Source organism: Macrotis lagotis, chromosome 8 (genome assembly GCF_037893015.1).
Source record: "Macrotis lagotis isolate mMagLag1 chromosome 8, bilby.v1.9.chrom.fasta, whole genome shotgun sequence".
NCBI classification, from domain to species: domain Eukaryota; kingdom Metazoa; phylum Chordata; class Mammalia; order Peramelemorphia; family Peramelidae; genus Macrotis; species Macrotis lagotis.
The window spans coordinates 140,564,571-140,588,341 of record NC_133665.1 but is presented as its reverse complement, the minus strand read 5'-3'; positions in this window follow the sequence as shown (position 1 = coordinate 140,588,341).

The following is a 23,771-nucleotide window of genomic DNA, read 5'->3' as shown; positions in this document are numbered from 1 at the left end:
TATTTATTTTGTTTTACAATTTTTCCTCCTATTCTTACTTCCCTCCCCCACCCCCACAGAAGGCAGTCTGTTCATCTTTACATTGTTTCCATGATATACATTTGATCTACGTTGAATGTGATGAGAGAGAAATCATATCCTTAAGGAAGAAACATAAAGTATAAGAGGTAGTATAAGATCAGACAATAAGATATCATTTTTTTTTCTAAATTAAAGGTAATAGTCCTTGGTCTTTGTTCAAACTCCATGGTTCTTTCTCTGGATACAGATGGTATTCTCCATCGCAGACAGCCCCAAATTGTCCCTGATTGTTGCACTGATGGAATGAGCAAGTCCATCAAGGTTGATCATTGCCCCCATGTTGCTGTTGGGGTGTACAGTTCTGGTTCTGCTCATCTTGTTCAGCATCAGTTCATGCAAATCCCTCCAGGCTTCCCTGAATTCCCATCCCTCCTGGTTTCTAATACAACAATAGTGTTCCATGACATACATATACCACAGTTTGTTAAGCCATTCCCCAACTGAAGGACATTTACTTGATTTCCAGTTCTTTGACACCACAAACAGGGCTGCTATGATTATTTTTGTACAAGTGATGTTTTTACCCTTTTTCATCATCTCTTCAGGGTATAGACCCAGTAGTGCTATTGCTGGATCAAAGGGTATGCACATTTTTGTTGTCCTTTAGGCATAATTTCAAATTGCTCTCCAGAAAGGTTGGATGAGTTCACAACTCCAACAACAGTGTTTTAGTGTCCCAGATTTCCCACATCCCTTCCAATATTTAATTGGGTTTTAAATTATGGGTTGGAACTCAACAGGAGAAGAGGCAAGTATATGTTTCAGACACAAGGGGCAGCAGGGGCGGAAGTAATGAATCAAGAGGACATAGTTGGTATCCAGTTGGACTACAGGGTATGTAATGTTTGGAGAAGATGAATAAATGATAAAAAAAATGGAGAGGGAGGAGGCTGATGCCTGATGGTTACCAAGTCTTCATCTTTCTTTGAAAAATCATGGGTTGGGGGTGGCTAGGTGGCACAGGGGGCGGCTAGGTGGTGCAGTGAATAGAGCGTCGGCCTTGGAATCAGGAGTACCTGGGTTCAAATCCAGCCTCAGACACTTAATAATGACCTAGCTGTGTGGCCTTGGGAAAGCCACTTAACCCCATTTGCCTTGAAAAATCTAAAAAGAAAGAAAAAAAAGAAAAACAAAAGAAAAATCATGGGTTGTCCTGATACCACTAGGTTAATGTTCAAATACTCTTCAGAGTTATCCTAGGCAAATGTTGCTTTTGTTACTGTTGATAATGATTCATTCCTTAGAATTCAACATAAAAAAATCCTAGGGAGAGAGGTATTTTATCTTTCCTGGTAAGGCTGAGCTCTAAGGTCACTTTGTAGCCTGGATTCGATGAAATCTCACTTGATCATGGATGGTTGTTAAACCAGAGGATCATTAATTCCCCAAGACAACTTGGGAGAAGAATCATTACACACATCTTCAGACAGAAGGACGAACTCTAGATCAGTTAAATTTGGAGTCATTTGTTGAACCAAGAGAAGATTCAATAGGAATCAATATAGTAGACACCTGACCAGGTAACACCTAAATACCTAAGCACCATTACTCTGGGAGAGCAATGAACTATGGGTATTTTGGGCCTAATGTCCTAAAATGAATGTACTCATGGATTGGGAAATTACAGTCTGGAAAAAGTGGAGCATACCTTTGGGTTACCAGTTTTGGCAAAGAATAGAAAACCAGATTTCTCCTTTCATGCTTCCTTCTAAGATCAATATCCTAGGACTTATTAGGTGAGTATAGGTAAAACCAAAATTCCAGTAATTAAACCATTATTGTTTCTGAGTTCTCCTGTAATCAACCAGCATTTGGGGGGTTAAAGGGTCAATTCTTTTCTGCAATTTATAATTTGAACTTGGACATTTATTTCCCCTCTATAGGACTCATTTCTTCTCACCACTTGGGAAATGAAAGGGGATTTGTTGAGGGACTAGATAATCTTTGAGATCCCTTCAAATCCTAATATTCTATTACATTCAAAAGCTAAGAAAGAGATGGACAGAACCTGGCCCTCAATATCTGGGGAGGGATGACATTGAGCATTTTGTCTTTAGTATTTTTTTACTTCAAGTTTTTGTCTGATCCATTAAACCAAAAGGTCTTTTCTTGGTATCCATGGATCCCCAAGGTATCTTTGAATAGAATTCAGAAGGTCTGGAAACTTGGATGGGGAAAAAATTAGCTTTGTTTTCACTAATCTTTGGTTTCCTATCTAATTCTATATATTTTAGTTTATAATTTATAAACATTATTCTGAGAAAGGGGCCATAGGTTTCACCAATCTGCCAAATGAATCCATGACACAAAGAAGGTTAAGAACCCCTGACTGACTGAATTGTAATAATGGCTCTCTTGTCTTCTCCCTCTGTTCTACTTCATGTGATGGTCTCATCAACTCCCATGGCTTTAATTACCAACTCTATGTCGATGTTTATCATAACTACCTATCCTTCCTCAAACTCTCTATTGACCTCCAGTCTTGCCAAACTGCCTTTCAGGTATCTCAAAATGGATGTTCAGTAGACATTTCAAACTTCAATATGTTCCAAATAGAATTCATTATCTTTACCCTATAATTTATTTATTTGTTTTTTTTGTTTGTTTATTTAGGGTTTTTTGCAAGGCAATGGGGTTAAGTGACTTGTCCAAGGTCACACAGCTAGGTCATTATTATTAAGTGTCTGAGGCCAGATTTGAACTCAAGTATTCCTGACTCCAGGGCTGGTGATCTATCCATTACGACACCTAGCCACCCTAGCTTTACCCTCTAAACTCCATTTGGCTCCTAACTTCCCTTAATAAGGGAACAGAAAGCAACACCATTCTCCCAGATCCTCAGGTCCCAAACCAGGAGTCATCCTGGACTCCTCCCTATTTTTCCCTATCCCCCTACCACCACCATATCCACGGTATTGCAGAGGTCTATCTATTTCACCTTTGCTCCATGTCTCAAATATGCCCTCTTCTCTCCTTAGACACCATTACCTCTTTAGTACAAATCCTCATCACCTCCTGCTTGGACTATTATAATAGCCTACTGAAGGTTTGCTTTTCTCAAGTCTCTCTTCAAACTAATCCATCTTCCATTAAGGTACCAAAGTGAGTTTTCTTGATTGTAAATCCAACTATGTCACCCCCTAGTCAATAAACTCCAGTGATTCCACATTGCCTCCAAAATCAAATTGAAATGCTCTGCTTATCATTCCAAGTTCATCATAACCTAGCCTCTTCCTTCCTTTTCAGTCTTCTTACATCTTACATCTTCAATCCAATGACACTGGTGGTTTCACAAACAAGACGCTCCATGTCTTGGCTCTGTACATTTTCTTCATTTCCTATATTTGGATGGCTCTCCCTTCTGGGATTCTATTATTGACCTCCCTGGTTTCCTTTAAGGCCCAACTAAAAGCTCACCTCCTACAAGAAGCCATATTCAATCTTTCTTATTTCTGTTGATTATTCCTTATTTATCCTGTATATACTTTGTTAGCTCAGTATTTGGGAGGCCCCAAAAGAAAATATGGGAGAGAAGAGGTATTAGACTGACTACCAATGTGAAGGTCTACAGAGCCATTGTGCCAACCTCTTTGCTATATGCCAGTAAAACCTGGACAGTCTACCAGAATCACATCAGGAAACTGAATCACTTCCATTTAAATTGTCTTAGGAAGATTCTGAAGATCACCTGGCAGGAGAAGATACCAGACATTGAGTTACTTTCTCGAGCTAAACTGCCCAGCATTACTACAGAGTTTGCAGCTACAGTGGGTTGGACACATTGTTGGAATGCCAGACGTATGCTTGCCAAAAAAACTATTTACAGAGGACTCACACAGGGCAAGTGCTCACAAAAAAGTCAGAAGAAGCGACACCATGACAGCCTGAAGTTCTTGTTGAGGAACTCTAGAATTGATTGTACAGCACAGAAGACACTAGCCCAGGACCATTCAGCATGGCACGCCCTCATCAGAGAGGGGGCTGCACTCTATGTGGAAGGCAGAAATGAAGCAGATGAAAGGATATGTGACATACATAAGTTTAGAATACTCACCCAAGATCATTCTGTCTGCTCAGCCACAGTTGGACACACTGCATTTTGTCTCAAATATAGTGATGTAGTTTTGGTCTTCTTTGATTACAAAGGACAAGAACCAACCAATCAACCAACCATACAGCTTTGTTGATATATATTCACCTGCATGTTTCTCTCTCATTAGATTATATGCTCTTTGAAGGCAGGGATTGCCTTTTGCCCCTTTTAAATCCTCAGAGCATAGCACAGTGCCTGGCTTAATAAATGTTTATTAATTATTTGATTTAGAAATTATCATCCCTATGTCATAACTGAGGAAATCAAGACTTGGAAATGACTTATCCATTGTAATCCTACTAGTAAGTGCTAAAGGAAGGATGGGAGCTCAAATCCAGAGCTCTTTCTGATGCCTCTTTAAGGATATTGGATGTTATTTCTGAGAATACATCTAACTCAGTTCTGACTTTCACACTTACATTCCAAAAGCAGCATGGCACACATTAACTATTCCTTAAGTCTTGAGTTTGCTTTTCACATGTGTTTCTTTTGCTTACACCCCACATGAGATGGTCCCAACCAACATGGTTGATTATCCACTCATAGCATTTCTAACCTTGTTGCAACAATTGTCCTGTGGTCTCTACTCCAACCTCCCCCCCTCATGTCTCACATGAGAAAAGAGAGAGAGAGAAAGTGAAAGAGAAAGAAGAGAGAAAGAAAGAAGAAAGAAAGAAAGAAAGAAAGAAAGAAAGGAAGGAAGAAAGAAAGAAAAAGGAGAAAGAAAGAAAGAAAGAAAGAAAGAAAGAAAAAAGAGGAAGGAAGGAAGGAAGGAAAGAAGGAAAGAAGAAAGGAAGGAAGGAAGAAAGAAAGAAAGAAAGAAAGAAAGAAAGAAAGAAAGAAAGAAAGAAAGAAAGAGGAAGCAAAGAAAGAAAGGAAAAGGAAAGAAGGAAAGAAAGAAAGAAAGAAAGAAAGAAAGAAAGAAAGAAAGAAAGAAAGAAAGAAAGGAAGAAAGAAAGAAAGGAAGAAAGGAAGGAAGGAAGGAAGGAAGGAAGGAAGGAAGGAAGGAAGGAAGGAAAGGAAAGGAAAGGAAAGGAAAGGAAAGGAAAGGAAAGGAAAGGAAAGGAAAGGAAAGGAAAGGAAAGGAAAGGAAAGGAAAGGAAAGGAAAGGAAAGGAAAGGAAAGGAAAGGAAAAAGGAAAGAAAGAAGGAAAGAACAAGAAAGAAAGAAGAAAGAGAGAAAGAAGAAAGAAGAAAGAAACAAAGAAAAGAAGGAAGGAAGGAAGAAAAAGAAAACAACAGTATTTTTGTCTGGATTCAGATAGCTTCAGTTCTTTCTCTGAAGGTGAATAGTATTTTTCATCATGATTCCTTTGAAATTGTTTTGGATCATTGTGTTGTTAAGAATAGCTAAGTCATTCATGGTGGACCATCATGCCATATTGCTGTTACTGTGTATAATCTTCTGGTTCTACTCACTTCACTTTGCATCAGTTCATGTAGGTTTTCCCAGGTTTTTCTAAAACCATCCTGCTTGTTATTTCTTATAGCACAATAATATTATAATACAATCATGCACCACAACTTGTTCAGTCATTCCTCAATTGATGGACATCCCCTCAATTTTCAATTCTTAGCCACTACCAAAAAAAAAGTTGCTATAAATATTTTTGTAAAAATAGGCCCTTTTTTGCCAATAGTTTTCAGCCATTTTCTTAATGAAATTACTGAGGTCATGATGGTTTAAGTACTTGCCTATGGAGGATTTATGGAAAGATATGGACAAATGTCAGATGCGGAGAGAAGATTTGGATGGGTTTCACTGGAGAGAGCAGCTCCCCAATCAAAAGTCTAGAGAGAATTTAGAATGGTCCATAGAAGGCCAAATGCAAAAGAGAAATCCACCCAGAATTCTATGCCACAGTGGCACCCCTGGAGCATTGGATGGGGTGTTAAATTTGGAGTCACAGGTTCTAATTTTGAATTCTGGTTCTTTCTGCTTTTATGACCTCTCACATAATTGTGCTTGATCTTAATACATGTGTAGGAAACATTATTGAAAGCAATCCTTTTAAATCCAGATTTTGTTCCTTTTTTATTATTGGCAAACAAAAAACACAATGATTTGTTGCTGAAAATCACTTGATAAAATATGACATTGAAATGCACATCTAAATACTCTTTTTCTTTTTTGCTCTGTGATTTCATCTGTACTCTCTCTTACTCATGCAAATCAGCTGCTTATAAGTCTTAATAAATTAACTGGAAAGTTAAAACAGGATAACACAGTATGAGGCTAGAATACATTTTAGCAGAACACATTATCTTTCTTACTTGCCCTTCTTCTAAATATTTGTTGAATGAATGGAGGAATGAAAACTTCCAGGAGCAGTGGGTTAATATTCTAAATATCTCTTTGGAAAGACATCTGAAATTGCCACGTCAGCCACTGAGCCTCAGGGTCCTAGGGTTCAGATTCAAACATGTTTATGGATGTCTTGGTTCTTCTGCTTTCTTCATGGTGAAGACTATTGAATGGTCAAGGAATTAGAAAGAAAGTTTAAGAGTCAATCTCTTAACCTCTCAGGGCCCAGGAAACTTTCCGAGACTATAAGTGACTAAGAAAGTGCCAACCTGCTCTTTTTAAAGGAATACCTCTCTGGACCCTCCCTTCAGCAAGGATTCAAGGGTCTGTTTTTAAAAAAAAAAAAAAACAATTACAAAAACAGAATAGTCAACCAAAAACCCAAATGAAGTGTCCAGATCCTGAGTCTGCCAAAGACTTTAAGGAAATGTGTCCCATGTTAATCAATGGAAATTCAAAGCAAGTTGGGGATAGGAAGGAGAAAAGCTGCTTCTGGAATGGAGCCCATCACCAGCAGTCAAAGGAAGACAGAAGAAGCACTACAGAGAACACCATGGAAATAGGATTGCGATCTTCTAGGGCTTGGTGGAAGAAGTCTTTAAATTAGCTTTGAGCCCCAAGGCAACCAGCTTCTTGAAATATAATTTTAATTAAAACATTAACCCCAACTGACAGCAACAGTAATGATAAATTATTAAAAAAAAAAGACTAATAGCGTGCGAACAATATGCCTCATTTATCATTTCATCACCCAAGTGCATACACAAACAGAAGTCTCAGTCTTCCTGTGTAGAGGACGTTGGTTCCCAACCTTTGGGCCATGGACCTTTAAGAGAATAGGGTTTGACACCTCATTAAATGAATGAGAATTTTAAATAAGCAACCCCCCCTTCTATGGTCAGAATAAAGACTATAGCTCTCATAGGTATGTAATTGCTATTCTTCGAATGGAATATATAAGCATTTATTAAATATCAATCTGTGAAAGGTATTTATTTTAGGCAGATTATAAATATTATCTCATTTGATCCTCCCAACACTGCTCATAGGTAGGTGCTATTGGGGAAATCAGGGAAAGATTATTGTGTGCAAAATGGTAACTGGGCTACCTACCCTTTGAAGGAAAGAAAGGATTTCAACAAAGGGAAAGATTTTGGTCGAGGGGAGAATCTGTGTACGAAAGAAGAACAGAATTCCATGTCTAGGAAAAGTGAAATGTTTGAACAAAGGCTTGGAGATGATAGAAGGGAGAAGGAGTTGTTATTTAGCTTATCATCAGAGCATCTTTCCACTAGTTCATAAAGCATGGCATGTCAGACCTTTCTGCCCACTGTGTGGGGTTATAAATGTTTATCAAATTGAACTGAAGAATTCATCAATAAAGCTCACCTTCCCATGACTGACTTGCTTATCAAAGACCTCTCTGGTGCCCAGGTGGTTGGGGGTGTATAACCAGGAGCAAGTGCTAGCCAGGGCACCTTTTCCCACTCCTGAGTTATGCATCATTGCCTTGGAACAAAGCCGATAAATATTTCCCAAAAGGCTTCAGGGTGTGAGAGTGGAAAAGGAGTCACAGTGGTATTCAGTAATGTGAATGGAAAGTGATTCATTTGAAAACATACATTATTAAATTAAGCAGTGTGTTTTTCCTTTTTCCTCATTTGCTCATTCTCTTTCTATCTCTGTCTCTGTCTCTCTCCTCTCACACACATACTAGCACACACACAACACACATATCTTGTATGTGAGAAAGGGTGTGGGTGCTGGAAGAAAGAAAATAAAAAACCAAAGTTGGATTTTGGAAGGTGTGTATTAAGCCTGTGGGTAAAATGCCAACAAGATGCCAAATGGGAGAATGCACTCCAGGGAGTAGTGGTAAGCAATGCTTTTTTCTGAGAAAACACCTGGTTGGCTCTTAGAACCGTATAACCTAGATCCATCAGATTCATTCAGCTGTAGATTGCAAAGGTCTACTTTTGATCAATTGTATAAAATAATAAAATCTTATATTTCTATCACATTTTTATTTAAAAAATAGTTTACATTAAATATAATTCACATATACACATACATGTGTGTTTTTGTGTGTATGTGTGTGTGTGTGTGTGTGTGTGTGTGTGTGTGTGCAACTCAATATAAGTCCCTTGTAGTCAGGAACCCCTTTGTATTTCCACTTACCTGGTACATAGTAGGCACTTAATAAATGCCTATTGACTCAATAGTTCTTTCTTGACAAAATATTTTCTTCACCTTATTTCACTGAATCTTCACAACTAGTAATTATAGATATTCGTATTCCTAGTTTACTGATGAGAAAACTAAGACCTATAGAGGTGTGGTCTTTCCCCCAAAGTCCATACAGGTTAGTAAATGGAAAAAAAAATCATATCTTAAATTCAGACCCTTGGGCTCCAGACTTCCTCCTCCTATACCATAGGACCAAGTCAATTGGAATGCCTCTAATCCTCAGTTTTTGAGGGTGATCAATAAAGGCTCCCTCTGATTTGCATGAACTGATGCTGAGTGAGATGAGCAGAACCAGAAAAACACTGTACACCCTAACAGCAACATGGGGGTGATGTTCAACCTTGAAGGACTTGCTCATTCCATCAGTGCAACAATCAGGAACAATTTTGGGCTGTCTACAAAGGAGAGTGCCATCTGTATCCAGATAAGGAGCTGTGGAGTTTGAACAAAGTGCAAGGACTATTCCCTTTAATTTAGAACAAAACAGATATCTTATTGTCTGATCTTGTTACCTCTTAGACTTCTCTTCTCTTCTTTAAGGATATGATTTCTCTCTCATCACAACCAATTTGTATCAAGGTACAACATGGAAACAAAGTAAAGACTGACAGATTGCTTTCTGTGGGGGTGGGGTGAGGGGGAGGGAAGCAAGATTGGGGGGGAAATTGTAAAACTCAAATAATATCTTTAATAAAAAAAATTAAAAAAATAAAGGCTCCCTCTAATTCTATGACTCATAGCAGCCAGTTTTGTTCAGCATGACTTTCTTCAGCATCAGTTGATTATATAATGTTATCTGTGTCATAGGCAAAAGCAATGAAGATCCCATCTTTATTGATCATCATTTTAGGGTTGCAGTATATTACTTTTACTCTAGATCTGGGGGTTTTAGTCTGGGACCTATGGACCCAGGTTAATATTTCAGGGATTCTGTAAACTAACATTACCTGTGTGACCCCTGGTTTTTCTTATAGCTTTGGATTAAACATTCCCTAGAGCACTATTCTGAGGGCTGATTCAATACAGAATCCTTATATGAAGATCAGTCTTTGCCTTTTGAGAACTGGCAGTAATCTAGCTGAAGAGATTGTTTCTTTGTGCAACAGTTCAGATCTGTTGGAATTTCACCCACTGTAGTAGACATTCCCTTCACCATTATAGATTTCACTTCTTACCATTTGCAATCCTTGTCCACGGCTTCCAGAAATTACCCAGAGATGACAAAGAACTAGAAATTGAGGGAATGCCCATCAATTGGGAAATGGCCAAACAAGTGGTGGTATGGGATTGATTGGAATATTATTGTGCTATAAGATATGATGAGTAGGATGCTTTCAGAAAAATCTGGGAAGACTTATATGAACTGATGCAGAGTGAAGTGAGCAGAGCCAGGAGAACAGTTGCATAGTAATAATAGTGTATGATGATCAGCTGTGAATGACTTAGGTATATTCTCAGCAAGAGAATTCTAAAGGACTTATAATGAAAAATACTATCTACTCCCAGAGAAAGAACTGATGGAATCTAAATACAGATTAAAGCATACTATTTTTTTCTTTATTTTTTTCATGAGTTGGTTTGGGTTTTTTTTTCCTTTGGTCTGTTTTCTTTCACAATATGACTAATATGGAAAAATGTTTTGCATGACTGCACATGTATAACCTATATCAAATTTCTGGTTGTCTCTGGGAGGGGACAGGGAAGGAAAAGAGGGAGAGAATTTGGAACTTAAAAAAAATTTTAGTGGCTGTTAAAAATTGTTTTTATGTGTAACTGGGAGAAATAAAATATGATTTTAAAAAATTAAATTGACTGCAGAGAATGTCCAACCCAACTAGGGAAATGGGATCACAAATTCCATTTTTTTTTTAGTTTTACAAAGATATTTGAAAACTTTATCAATTCAGATGCTAATAACTCAGAACTCGTCATTGTTCATATGAAAGCTATGCTGAAGATTATCCTTGCATCGATGACCAAATGTAAACCAGGCTTCTCTGGGCATGCTCAGTTCTCCAAGGAGAGAGGCACCCTCGAGGGGCTTTGGACTATGTCCAGATTGCCTAAATTGAAGGCCTGCATCCCCCACCTTGTGGGTGGGAGTCGCCTCCTTTGAATATCTGCCTAAATATTTTAAACTAGCAAAATGTCCCATTACTCTCCTTTATCCCAGTTTCTTTCAGTTGTATGATTTTTATGTTCATCATGGACACCATGAACTGAACAGAACTGGTGAAGGGGAAGAACTTTCTTTCCTCCACTCCTCTTTCACACCAGCTCTGAAAAACTGGCCTGGGGGGTGTTTGTATCTCCTCATTTTCAGGTGCCAGAGGAGAAACTCATAGGACCAGGAATTTGAGCCTTGGAGATTTGGGGGCCAATGTTGTAGGCAGAGTGGTGAAGCCAGTCAACCTGGCATGGAAACCCTGAGAAGCTAGGGCGCCTAGGACTTGAGCCCCAGAGGGGTTTTGGACTTGGAACTGGGACTGTGCTCTATAGGAAGGGAGCTAAGCTAAAAACCTAATTCCCCTTTCCTGTTTGAAACTTAGAATTTAAGAAATGCTTATTGACTCCCCAGATGAGATGGTACAAAGTAGGGTGAGGATTGGTGCCTCCCACATGCTAGGGGAGTAGGTTTGTGCATTTGTGATTAAATCTTTATTATTATATATTTGTATGTAAAATATAATCTGACGGTTTATAACCAATCAGGAGACACACACACACTTATACACACTCACACACAAACACTTGAGAGAACACCCTCAGTAGGGGTTGGAGGACCCAGACAACTCTCAATCCCCTTTAAGGATGCTTGAGAACCCTTAAATTTATTCCATCTAATGTATTTGACCTTCAAGGGGTAGGGGTTAGGGTGGTCAATGTTACAGAAGAAAAGATTCACTAAGTAAATTATGAAACTATTGAAGCTACTCAATAGAATATATTGGAGTAGTAGACTGGTCTCTCTGAAAAATAGTTGCAAAGTCAAAAAACTTGACTTCCAGTCTTTCTTCCGAACCCAGACAGTAGTGTTACCCCGAGAGAGTCAATTAATCCCTAAATATCCCAAGTAGATTCTTTAAGATTTAAGATTTTAAGACTTTAAGATTACAGAACCAATGTGCATTAGTAAAAGTAGCTTTCTTACTTAGCCAATGGAATCACAGATCTAGTCCTTTCAGCCAACCACCCTCCAGTATAATTAATTAAGGAAATATATGAAGTACTTAAAATAAATTAGCAATTAAGAGAGTATCCTTAAATATTTCAGAAAGATTTCTCATTCTTACATATTAATTAAAGCTGATCTTGGAATCAGATGAGGAAAGGACCCTAATCAAGCATCTGACCCTAGAGACAAATTATGGAGATCATGGAAAAGTCATCTAATCTTCTTCAGTGAGTAACCCTAATTATTCTAAGATTATTCTTATCTGATCAGGCAATTCTTAAAAAAGAAAAACATACATTTTAATAATCCCCTGAATAATCTCACTAATAAGGGAGATGCAAATTGAAACAACTTTGAGGTGCCTGCTCATAACCATAAAATTGGTAAAACTAGTGAAAAAACAACAAAATTCAAGGCTGGTAGAACTGTGGAAAAAACAGGTAAACTTGGGGCAGCTGGGTGGTACAGTGGATAAAGCACTGGCTCTGGAGTCAGGAGTACCTGAGTTCAAATTTGATCTCATACACTAGCTGTGTGGCCTTGGGCAAGCCACTTAACCCCATTTGCCTTGCAAAAAAAAAAAAAAAAAAAAACCCTAAAAAAAACCCCAACAAGTAAACTCATTGATTGTTGATGGAACAAAGAACACATAGAATGAGCAAGAATTACGAAAATAATCTTACCCTTTAACTCAATAATTCCATTGTAGGGAATATACAGGGGAAGTGTTTTTTTTTTTCTTGAGGCTGCTATTAAATGATTTTCGTAACAGTATTTTTTGTAATTGCAAAAAGTTGGCAACCTAAATGACCAACAATAGGGGAATAGTTAAATAAATTGTGTTACAATAATGTAATGGAATGCTATAATGTAATACAGACAAGCAAGTATGAGGAATATAAAGAAATCTGGAAAGACCTTTATGAAATAATGCAAAGCAAAGAAAGCCAAACCAGCAGAAAAGAGGAAATACTAACTAGAACCATATAACAAGAAATGTGAATTATGAACAAAGAATCCCTATGGAGATGAAGAAGAAGGGACTAGAAAAGTTAAGTAAGTTTATACTTCGCAGTTGTTATTTAAATGGAAATAGTTGTGAAATAAGTCTTATTCGTTGGGTTGACGTTTTATATTAAGTTTGTTATAAAGTACTTTAGAAATAAAATCTTTCTTATCTATTTATTCAAGTTGTGCTCAGAGTCTGGAAAGACCTGAATTTCAATACAACATCTTACGGTAGTGTTGTGACCACTGGCAGGTTGTTTTGTCTCTTTAAACCTCAGTTTTCTCATCTATAAAATAGAAATAATAATACCTATTGACCTAAATATACCTATAATATGCAATGTCAGCAAGAATTAACTAAGCAGGAATGGTGCTAAAATTCTAGTGATATGAATACAAACAAAAAAGAAAGACGATCTCTGACCTCAAGGAGTTTTTAGTCTAATAAAGGAAGATAATACTTAAAAGAAAGCTGGAAAATGGAATGGGAGATTACCTTGGAAGAAGCATGGTGGGGAAAGAAGTTAAGACTGAAGTTCATGGAGGAATGAAGAAATGAATATGGACAATTTGGACTTTTCCTCAAAATTGAGGAACTGATGCAGCTGAGGAAGGGCCTGGGGGTTCAGAAGGATCTTCCAGAGTGGCAAGACTATAAAAAAGGTAACATCTTCTAGGCTGAGAAGACTGTCAGATAAGGACAGAGAAAGAAGGCTGGACAGGAATGAAAGAGTGAGTGCAGAATCACAGAATTGGAGGGAGCTCAAAGATCATTTAATTTAGTTCAGTCTACACGTGGACAAGAATCTGGTATACAAGCCATCCAACAAAAGTCCAGCCAGGAGATACCACCTCTTACTAGTTGTATGACCCTGGGCAAGTCATTCAATCCTGTATGCCCCAGGTTACTCATCTGTAAAACTCAGATTCAGTGACTCAATCGGTACTTGAGGCCAAGTTGGTCAGTCAACAAGAATTTATTGATTACTTTGTGTCAGTCTCTGTTTTAAGACCTGGAAATACAAGAAAAGGCAAATATTATCTCTATCCTCAAGGAGCTCACATTCTAAGAGGAAAAACAACCTACAAATAACGAGATACATACAAGATATAAGTGGAGTTAGATGAATGGTAATCTCAGAGGGAAAATCTGGAAACATCTACAAAAGCTAGGGTTTTAGCTGAGTCTTGGGAAAAAAAATAAAACTAAGGGTTTGAGGCAAAGAGGCAGAACATTTCATGGGAACCCAGTTCAAAGGCAAGGGGTCTGAAAATGGAGTATTATGTGTACTCAAATGAGTGTATGGGAGTCTGTTGTCTGGCTATTATGCTGCCCCCCAAATCTCTTTCCAAACCTTAAAATGCTGAGTAATTATCAGTTATTACCATTATTATTGTTGGGGTTTTTTGTTTTGTTTTGTTTTGTTTTTGCTAGGCAATGGCGTTAAGTGGCTTGCCCAAGGCCACACAGCTAGGCAATTACTAAGTGTCTGAGACCGGATTTGAACCCAGGTACTCCTGACTCCAGGGCCGGTGCCCCATCCACCACTACGCCACCCAGCCGCCCCATTATTATTGTTGTTGTAATTGTTGCTATAGCAAATTCTATTTTATAAACTTAATTCTACTTGAATATGCTCAAAAAAGTCATAAAATCAGATCCTCAAAAGATGCTATGATTCATCCTTGCCATCAATTTGGAGGGGACAATTCTTCTACCAAGTCTGAGTTAATGATATTTCACTAATATTTAGTCTATGACCAGTGCTGAAATAAAAGTGGAGCAAACAGTATAGATGGTGTTAATTAAGGACATTGCTACTGAAACAGATTGGGATGGGAAGACAAAAACCCCTAGTATAATAACATGATGTGATGGTGGTAGCAGTGGTAGTAGTGGAAATAAAAAAGGATGAGGAAAATTATTCTAACCCTCTAGCTGGCAGATTCCTATTTGAATTTATTCTATTTATTCTTAATAACTAAACCCTTTCCCCTGGCTGCTAAAGGAATGCAAATGCTGTCAATGGTCCCTAATTTTGGTCTCCTGAGGCAAAGTCCAAGTCATTCCTCTTTAGTTATTGCTCTAAGATGAAGGTTTCACCTTGGTCCTCTAGCTGGTTATTAACAAAAATGGAATACTTTGATGATCATTAGTTGTCTCCAGTAATTCCCCTTAGGGCTAAGTCAGGATCATTCAGAGTTGAGTATCCCAAGTATACTTAATTTCACTGAGGTGTACACAACATGCTCCAATAGTTTCCTGGGGACCCTAATGTAGATTCAGGGTCAGGTCAATATACTGACTTTATATATGCTTTTCCATGAAGAAAACAAGAGTCTCTTCACTAGATCTAAGCCAAAAGACAAATGGTTTCAAAAGTTAAGGACAATTTTCCACCCTTAACTGTCCCATCATGGTTGAAGAATTAAGTCTAATGGTTCAAGGGTTGATTTTTTAAAGTAATATTTTATTTTTTCACCAATTACATGTAAAAATATTTTTTAACATTTTTTGGAAGTTTTGAGTTCCAAATTCTGTATCTCCTACCATCCCCTCCTCCTCCCTGAGTTGGTAAGCAGTCTGATTCAAGTGTTGATTTAGAGTTGACAGCTCAGTCATCTAGTGCAAACTTTTCATTTTACAAATTAGAAAATGGAAACCCAAGGAGATTATTTCACGTAATCAACTAAATACAATTATTAAAGGTCAGAGGCCAGGCTCTCAATTACCAAACCAATTCTCTTTCTACTGTTTTGTCCATCTTGATACATGTTGCCTGAGCAATGACATTCTATTCAAAAGCTTACAATATGTTGGAATCTTTGACCTAAGGAAAAGATTAACCATGGGGGCAAATTCAAAGCCAGACTTCCTGGGAACATTTCCCAATAGAACTGGGGTATCTGAGTGGGCACTGGATGGAATGTTGAGCAATTTGATGGAAAAAAAGGTAAGAACGTATGGCCCTAACATTGTTGTCACTGAACATTTATTCAATAGCATTCAGCATGCCTAATGCTGTGGGGAATACAAAATATACTTCCTGGAAAACCTGGGTGGATTGAGTTAGGAGGGGAGGCTAGGGGTATATACTGGTGTGTTGACTGGTTAAATTTTAATATATTACATCTAAAAAATAAGCCACCTAGAGGCACTGGGGTTTGAGAAGAGTTGGGGATGGGTGAAGGGGGAGCTATAACTCTCGTGATCTTTTGGGACCACTGGCTAGAGGGGAAGGGGTCAAGAGTAGATAGAGGTACTAACCTTCATGAGAAGAGAGAGATATCTTCTGATTAGAGTGAATAGAAGAGAATGAGTGCTAAGTAAATTTAAGGAATGGAGGACAGAAGGGGCTTGAAGGAACTCCCATCCAAAGGTCTCAAACTTCTGAATGAAGGTTATCTGCTACAAGGAGAGAAGAAAGAGAAAAAAAAAAGAACATGTTGCTTATAGGGAATGGAATCTCATTCTAAAGGATAGGATGAATGTGTTTTTCTCACTCCCCTGTTAGAGGACAAGCTTCTAAAGGGCAGGAAATGTATCAGATTTTCATAGAATCACAGATTTCAAGCTAGAAGGGATCTCAGAGGTCATCTAATCCAACACCTTCATTTTACAGATGAGGAAACTGAGGCCCAGGAGGTGAAGTGACTTGCTCAAGGTCACACATGTAGTGACAAAGGTGCTATTCCTACTCACTCAATGCAGTCATCTTTGTATCCCTAGGGCTTTCTTTGGAGCAACTTAATGAATGTTTCTTGAATCTACAAAAACCAACCAAACCAAACCAAACAAAAAAACATAAAGGCTTTCCTTTTATCCCCATGGCACAAGACTTTTAATGATAATATTCCATGGACTTCATAGCCAGGGGATTTTTTTTTGCTTTTTTTTTTAAAAAAAAAACACACTTCTAGTCCCTAACAACCAAAAAAACTAAAGGCTTTCAATTTGATCCCATGGCACAAGACCTTTGATGATAATATTACATAGATTTCACAGCCAGAAGAATTTTTTTGTTTTTTGTTTTTTTTTAAAAAAAACATACTTCTAGTCCATTAATTATACTCAAGTTTTTTTTCAACACTTCATATTGCTTTGATTTTATGAATGGAAAAATGTGGCATGTATCCACTGGCTTAATCTAAGGTGTCAACAATTCCTCTATGAAGCCATTGAAATTAGAGGAGTGTCTGTGATTACTAAAGCTCTTCCAGTGATTAAAAAAAAAAAAAGAGGAATTGCATAAAGTTCTGGCTCCCCACTCACAATGATTCAGCAAAAGAATTTGCTTCCATTGACTCTCCAGTTAGGTAATGATGAATTTTCAGGAATACTTTCTTCTCAAACCTCAATGATTCAGTCAAAAGGAAATAAGTGTTGGTTCCCTGGGTTGTTATAGCTTTTGAAAGATGGCAGGTCTGAGCTTCTGCTCTTCATGTGCCTTGGGAAGAGTGCCAGCCAATCTGTTTTCACTTCTTATTAGAAATGGAACTGGTGGATTCCAAAGAGAGGAGAGTTTTCTACTCTGCTGACCAGATGCATGTCCAGGGTACATCACTGAAAAGGATCTTAGAGGGGATCAAGTCCAACTCTTTCCTTTTACAAATGAGAAAATCAAGATTCAGGAGAGTCCCAGGTCACAAAAGTGCCAAGCATCATTTGAAAGAGCCAAAGTCAGTGACCTTTGCCCTCTACCAGAAAAATCAAATTATTCACCCAAGGCCTCTGAGATAATAAGAGGCAGAGGAAAGATTTGAATTCGGATTCTCTTTCTCCAAAATCAGTGCAATTTTCACCATACCAAACTGCCTCAGCATACCCCCAGCTCCTTAGAACTGAACTCCTTTGCACACCCAATCAAAGTTCTGAACTCTGTCAACTGTATTCAACCTCCAAAGTTTTTTTTTTTAATAATGCCCACTCCCTGATAGGACATCTGATTTAAGAAAGGGGAAGAAACAGGATATCTGATGTTGAGTGTTGCTTTCTACTTCCTTCCATTAGCAAAATGCTGCCCTTGTGGTGTGTCTGTGTTCCTAACAGAACTGTTGAAAACTTGTCTATTAGCATTTCATTTGCAAGTCCTTCAGATAGTAAAACCTTGGCCATCCAGAGCCATGGGGATAGGTTATCCTATTTAGTCAGGTATTCCATAGAGTTTAAGATTTTTAAAATTTTAATAATAAATCAAATGGGGGGAGGCTAGGTGGCACAGCGGATAGAGCACCGGCCCTGGAGTCAGGAGTACCTGAGTTCAAATCCGGCCTCAGATACTTAATATTTATCTAGCTGTGTGGCCTTGGGCAAGCCACTTAACACAATTGCCTTGCAATAATAATAATAAGAATAAGAATAAGAATAAGAATAATATAATTATAAGAATAAGAATAATAGATCTATTGAGTGCTTACCATGCTAAGCAACAGGAAAGACCAATGGAAAATTGGAGACAGATCCAGCTCTCAACAAGCTCACATTCTAAAGGGGAAGCCACTACATAGAATGTTTCAGTAATAAGTCAGTTGGTAACGTTGGGCTGGGTAGTCTTCTGACTGAGGTCTCTTTCATCTTTAGGTCTATGATCCTTAGTCACTCAGCCTCTCAGACCTGTTTTCCCATTTGTAAAATAAAATTTAAAAATACAGCAGTAGTTACTCCTTCTATCCAAAGCCTTTCCTATCTGCTCATTACTTAATTGTATCATATAAATACAATAATATATTGTATATTTTTCACACAAACTTATATTTGTATATGTTGTTTTTCCCAATAGAATGTTAGCTCCTTGAGGACAAGTTTGATTCATTTCTGCCTTGGTATCCCCAATGTTTAGCATTGTGTTTGATCTAGTAAATGCATGTTGATTTTTGGAAGGAAATCTTTCTACGATCTACCAAACATTTCCATGCCTTCCTAAACAGAGCATCATATCTACTTAGCATAATTTAACCCTATCTTGATAGCACAGAATTATTATTTCCATTATTCATCATTCAGTGAATTAATACAACACATTAAACAATTCACAATGACCTAAGCATCAACAGGATTGACTGTACTTTAAATGGTCCCCAATCGCTGTATTTGGGAATTTTTATTGTTCTTTTGATCCTTCACAATCTGACCACTATCACCTTTTCTTTTCACTCTATTTAGTAAAAATAAATGTAAAAATGTAAAAAAAAATGTTTATTTCACATTATTTCTCTTCATATAATCTGTATTCAAGTCAAAGAGAACAACCAGGCTGTTCCTTGAACTCAACGATTCATTCCTCACCTCAAAGGATTCATACACACCACTGTCCAAGTCTTAAATGATCTCTCCTCATAATGCCTCCTTTCAGAATCCATTCTTTTTCTTTTAGGTTTGGTTCAGAGGCTATCTCCTCTGGGAAATCTTCCCAGATACCCTTACTTACTGTTTCCAATTATTTTACATGTATTTATTTGTGAATATACTACAGAAATGGAAGCCTCTTTGAGAGAAGGGATATTTCATTTTTTGTTTTTCTGTTATTAGCATTGAGCAGCATCCCTTGCATTTAGTAGGTCTTTATATGCTTACTGGATTCATTTTTTAATTAAATTTTTATTTATTTAAGACAATGGGGTTTGAGTGACTTGCCCAAGATCACACAGCTAGGCAATTATTAAGTATCTGAGACCGGATTTGAACTCAGGTCCTCCTGATTCCAGTGCCAGTGCACTATCCACTGTGCCACCTCGCTGCCCTCATTGGATCCCTTTAACTGAATTTTTATCAGATTATCTGTCAGATACACCTACCTAGAGCTAAGTGGTATAGTGGTTAGGGTGCAGTTCTGGAGTCAGGAAGACCCAAGTCCAAATCCAACCTAAGACATATATTTTAGTTTTGTGACCCTGGACACAGTTTGCCTCAATTTTTTTCATTTGTAAAATGAGCAGAAGAAGAAAATGGCAGACCAATCCAGTATCTTTGCCAACAAAACTCATATAGGATCATGAAGAGTGGAAGAGAACTTAAAAAAGAGAGAGAGACTCACTACTACCACCACCTGCTGAAGTATAGCCCCCTTTACTCTGTTGCTGCTCATCTTCCTGGGCTAGGAAATCAAGCTTGTTAGAACTATGTATAAAACCAAAGTAAATAGGTTCTAAATTGAGTATGGTAAGAATTCTCTCATATGTGAAGAACATGGATAGTTGACCTTATTTTGGAGTTTCTAAGATTTTTTTTTCTTTCTCTACCAAGTTTCCAGTTATGTTCCAGATCAGTAAGGTTACAAGATAGCTGAGTTCCATATAGATAATTCATAGTATATCTATGGCAGTATCTATCCTAGAGGCAGAAGGGACTTTGGAGATCATTTTTCCAGCCCCTTCATTGTACATATGAGTAGAAAGCATCTTGAATAAAAAGAGAAGGGACTTGCCTAGGGTCACACAGATAAGGAAATAGCTAAGTTGGGATTTGAACCCAGGACCTCTGAAGCCAAATCTAACACTCCTTCCACTGTATTTTGTTTCTTCCTAGTTTCTTACTCATTAAACAGTTAAGTATTTATCAGTAATCTGGGCTCCTTAGGTTTCCTGATTCTGTCGGTTTAGTCCTTCCTTGACAGCTTTATGAATGCCCATGTCTTTTGGCAACATATCTATCTTAGCTCTTGTTCCTAACATATGTAAAACTCATTAGGATTGGTCAGTCTTACACAGGAAAATTGTTCCTATTCTCACAGGTCAGGAAAGGAGAGAGGGAAATGAATACATCCCTTTAGGTTTCAATGATAACAAAGCATAGTGAGAAGAGCCTTGAAGCATTCCCTATATAACTCATTATGGGATGGAGCAGATAACTTAATCTGTCTGAATCTGGTTCCATCAGTAAGATGGGGGATAATTGAACTCTCTATCTCACATGATTGTTTCTGATTTTGTGAGAGTATTCTTTTTATTGTGGAGATGCTAGAATTATCTTTAAGGGATTATAAAGTCTAGATACTTGAAATGTTTTTTTTATTAGAAAATTTATTTTGGCATTGCTTCTGAACATTAAAAAATTAGACAAATTCCATCCTTATCTTTTTTTTAATTACTAAAGCATTTCCACTGTTAATATTCTAGTTTTTCTCCAATCTTTATTTAAAATAGAAGATTTCTATCATCTCTCCTTCTTGGGGGGACATATTGAACTCTGTAAGAATTATCACAGCCTCAGTGAACAAGCAAGGTTTCTATGTTAGTTGGGATTGTACAGCTATTTTTCCTTATCACATGAAAAGGGGAGGAGCATATTTAGAAAAGAGAACCGTGAGGTTAAAACAAAAGACATTAAATTCGCATATCGTTGTTGTATGATCATTCAAAGAATGGGTCATGTCCCATTCTCTGTGACCCCAGTTCAGGCTTTTCTTGGCAAAGATACCAGAGTGGTATGCTATTTCCTTCTCTAGTTCATTTTGTGATTTTCCTTCATATGAGGAAATGGAAACAAAAATTTATGTGCATATACAGATATCTATATTTGCATCTATAAAAATTTTTCAGAGTCTTAAGTGATTCTCTAAGACTATATATGGTTGAGAAAATGTTCAACAGCATGGGTGAGGGAAGTTCTTCATCCAGAGCTCTGACTACACAGGTGGGTAGGTGTGGTATTGTGTGTGTGTGTGTGTGTGTGTGTGTGTGTGTGTGTGTCTGTGTGTGTGTGTGTGTGTCTGTGTGTGTGTGTTTATTTCAGATCAGATCTGTTATTACATCCAGGTAGGAAGTTCTAGGCAACACACCCATGCAGATGGACACCCTCTCTATAATTTATAGCTTTAGAGAATTGCTTAAAGTACCAAGAGGGTAAAGGACTTACCTAGGGTCACAGAAGGCAAAGGTAGAACCTAGGTCTCCCTCTCTCCAAGACCAGCTCCCATTAATCCCTGTTGCCCCTCATTGGCAGAGTACTTATAGTAAGCTTATGCAACATGCTTTTTTTTCATTCATTCATTTCGTTATTCATGCAAGACTGGGCTATGATCTCTTTCACTGATTGACCACCATGTCTGGGATACTCTCCCTTCTCTTCCATCTTCTTGGTTTCCCTGACTTCCTTCAGGTCTCAGCTAAATTCTTACCTATTTTAAGTCTCACCCTTTTAAGTCTTTCCCCATTCTCCTTAAGCTTAGGGTCTTCCTTCTTTGATTCCTTCCAATTTATTCTGTTAATATCTTGTTCATATGTATTTGTTTGTATGTTGTCTCCCCCATCAGACCATGAACTTGAGAACAAGGACTGGATTTTTGCCTTTCTTTGGCACTTAGTAGGAATTTAATAAATGCCAGTTAATTGATTAAATATATATATATATATATACATATATACACACATATACATAAAATGAATGACTTTAAAAGCATTATGAAAAAGGGAGGGGCATATTTAGAAAAGAGAGTTAAAACAAAAGGCATGTATATATGAACATAGATATATATGATTTCAAAAATAACAAAAGAAAAGGACCACTCTGACCCTTGACTTTCTCTGTCTAGCCATCTTCAGATCCTTTCCATTTGTCTCAATGTCTATGTCTTAATAAGAAAGACACTTTCTTTCTATTCCTCATTTCCCTTTATACCATAACTGAAAATCTTTATACAACTACTTTGATTTTGAGTCTGTCCATCATTATTATTTATGCAAGTTGATACAGCTTTGCCTCAAGTCTCCTAACTGGAACTTGGAAAGTTAATAGCCCTGTGCCATCTAAAGGGCCCTGTTGAAAAAAGATTAACCCTTCTTGGGGAAGGACCTCATACATTGTAAGTCTCATACTTTGTAAGTCATTTACTAGTAAGGGACTAAATAACATGAAAGCATCAATTAAATAAGGATTCCCTTTCCCCACCCCATCATTTAGTTCATAAAGTTGGAGGAAATCTTCTGGTTTCCCAGTCTAATTCTAGATCATGTAGTGCTGGGAGGAACCTGAGACGCCATCTCATTCTACTGCCTCATTTTACAGATGAAGAAACTGAGGACCAGAGAAGGTAATGATTTGGTCATGGTTACCTTGGTTGAAAGTAGTGATACAACCCAAACAACAACACAGAGTCAGAATTTGAATCCAGATCCTTTAAGTGTATAAATCCACACTCTTCCTCCCCTCCCACAATTCTTCCAACTCCTGTAAGAAAGTTAAACCTAGGAGGAGAAAAAGACTTACCGAACCAAGTTTATGGTCAAGCCAGAATTAGAACCCAGGCCTATTGAATGCTAGCCCTGTGTTCAGTCTACCACACCACCCAGCACCCTAATGCCTTTTACCTCCTCTCTGAATAACTCCATGAGTCCTAAAAATTTCCTAGACTCAGTGATTTGGTGACCACAACTATTTAAACTTCATTGCTCTTCCAGCCTTGAGTGGGTTTCTGGAATTTTGAATTTGTAACTTAGTTATGCAATCCACTGGGATGTCTTTGCCGCCACAAATTAACTTGGGTGGGGAAACATTTATCATCATTCCAAGGCACCATAATATTTAGAGACTTATCAGTAACCTCTTCTTTTTTCAGTCCCTCTGTCTCTCCTTGTTTTCTCTTTCTCCCCGTTTCCCATCTCTCTCTCTCTCTCTCTCTCTCTCTCTCTCTCTCTCTCTCTCTCTCTCTCTCTCTCTCATTTACAGGAAGAATTCTCTTTTTAATTATTTTATTAAAAATTTCTCTTCTTCTCTTTTTCTTCCTATCTCCCGTTCCCCCCCTCCATCCTTCTTTCCTCTATCTCTTTTCCTTCCCCCTTCTTTCCTTCTCTCCCTTTCCTCCCCTTGCTGTCTCTATCTCTTCTCCCCTTCTTTCCCACATCTATCTCCTCTCTTTTACTCCCTAT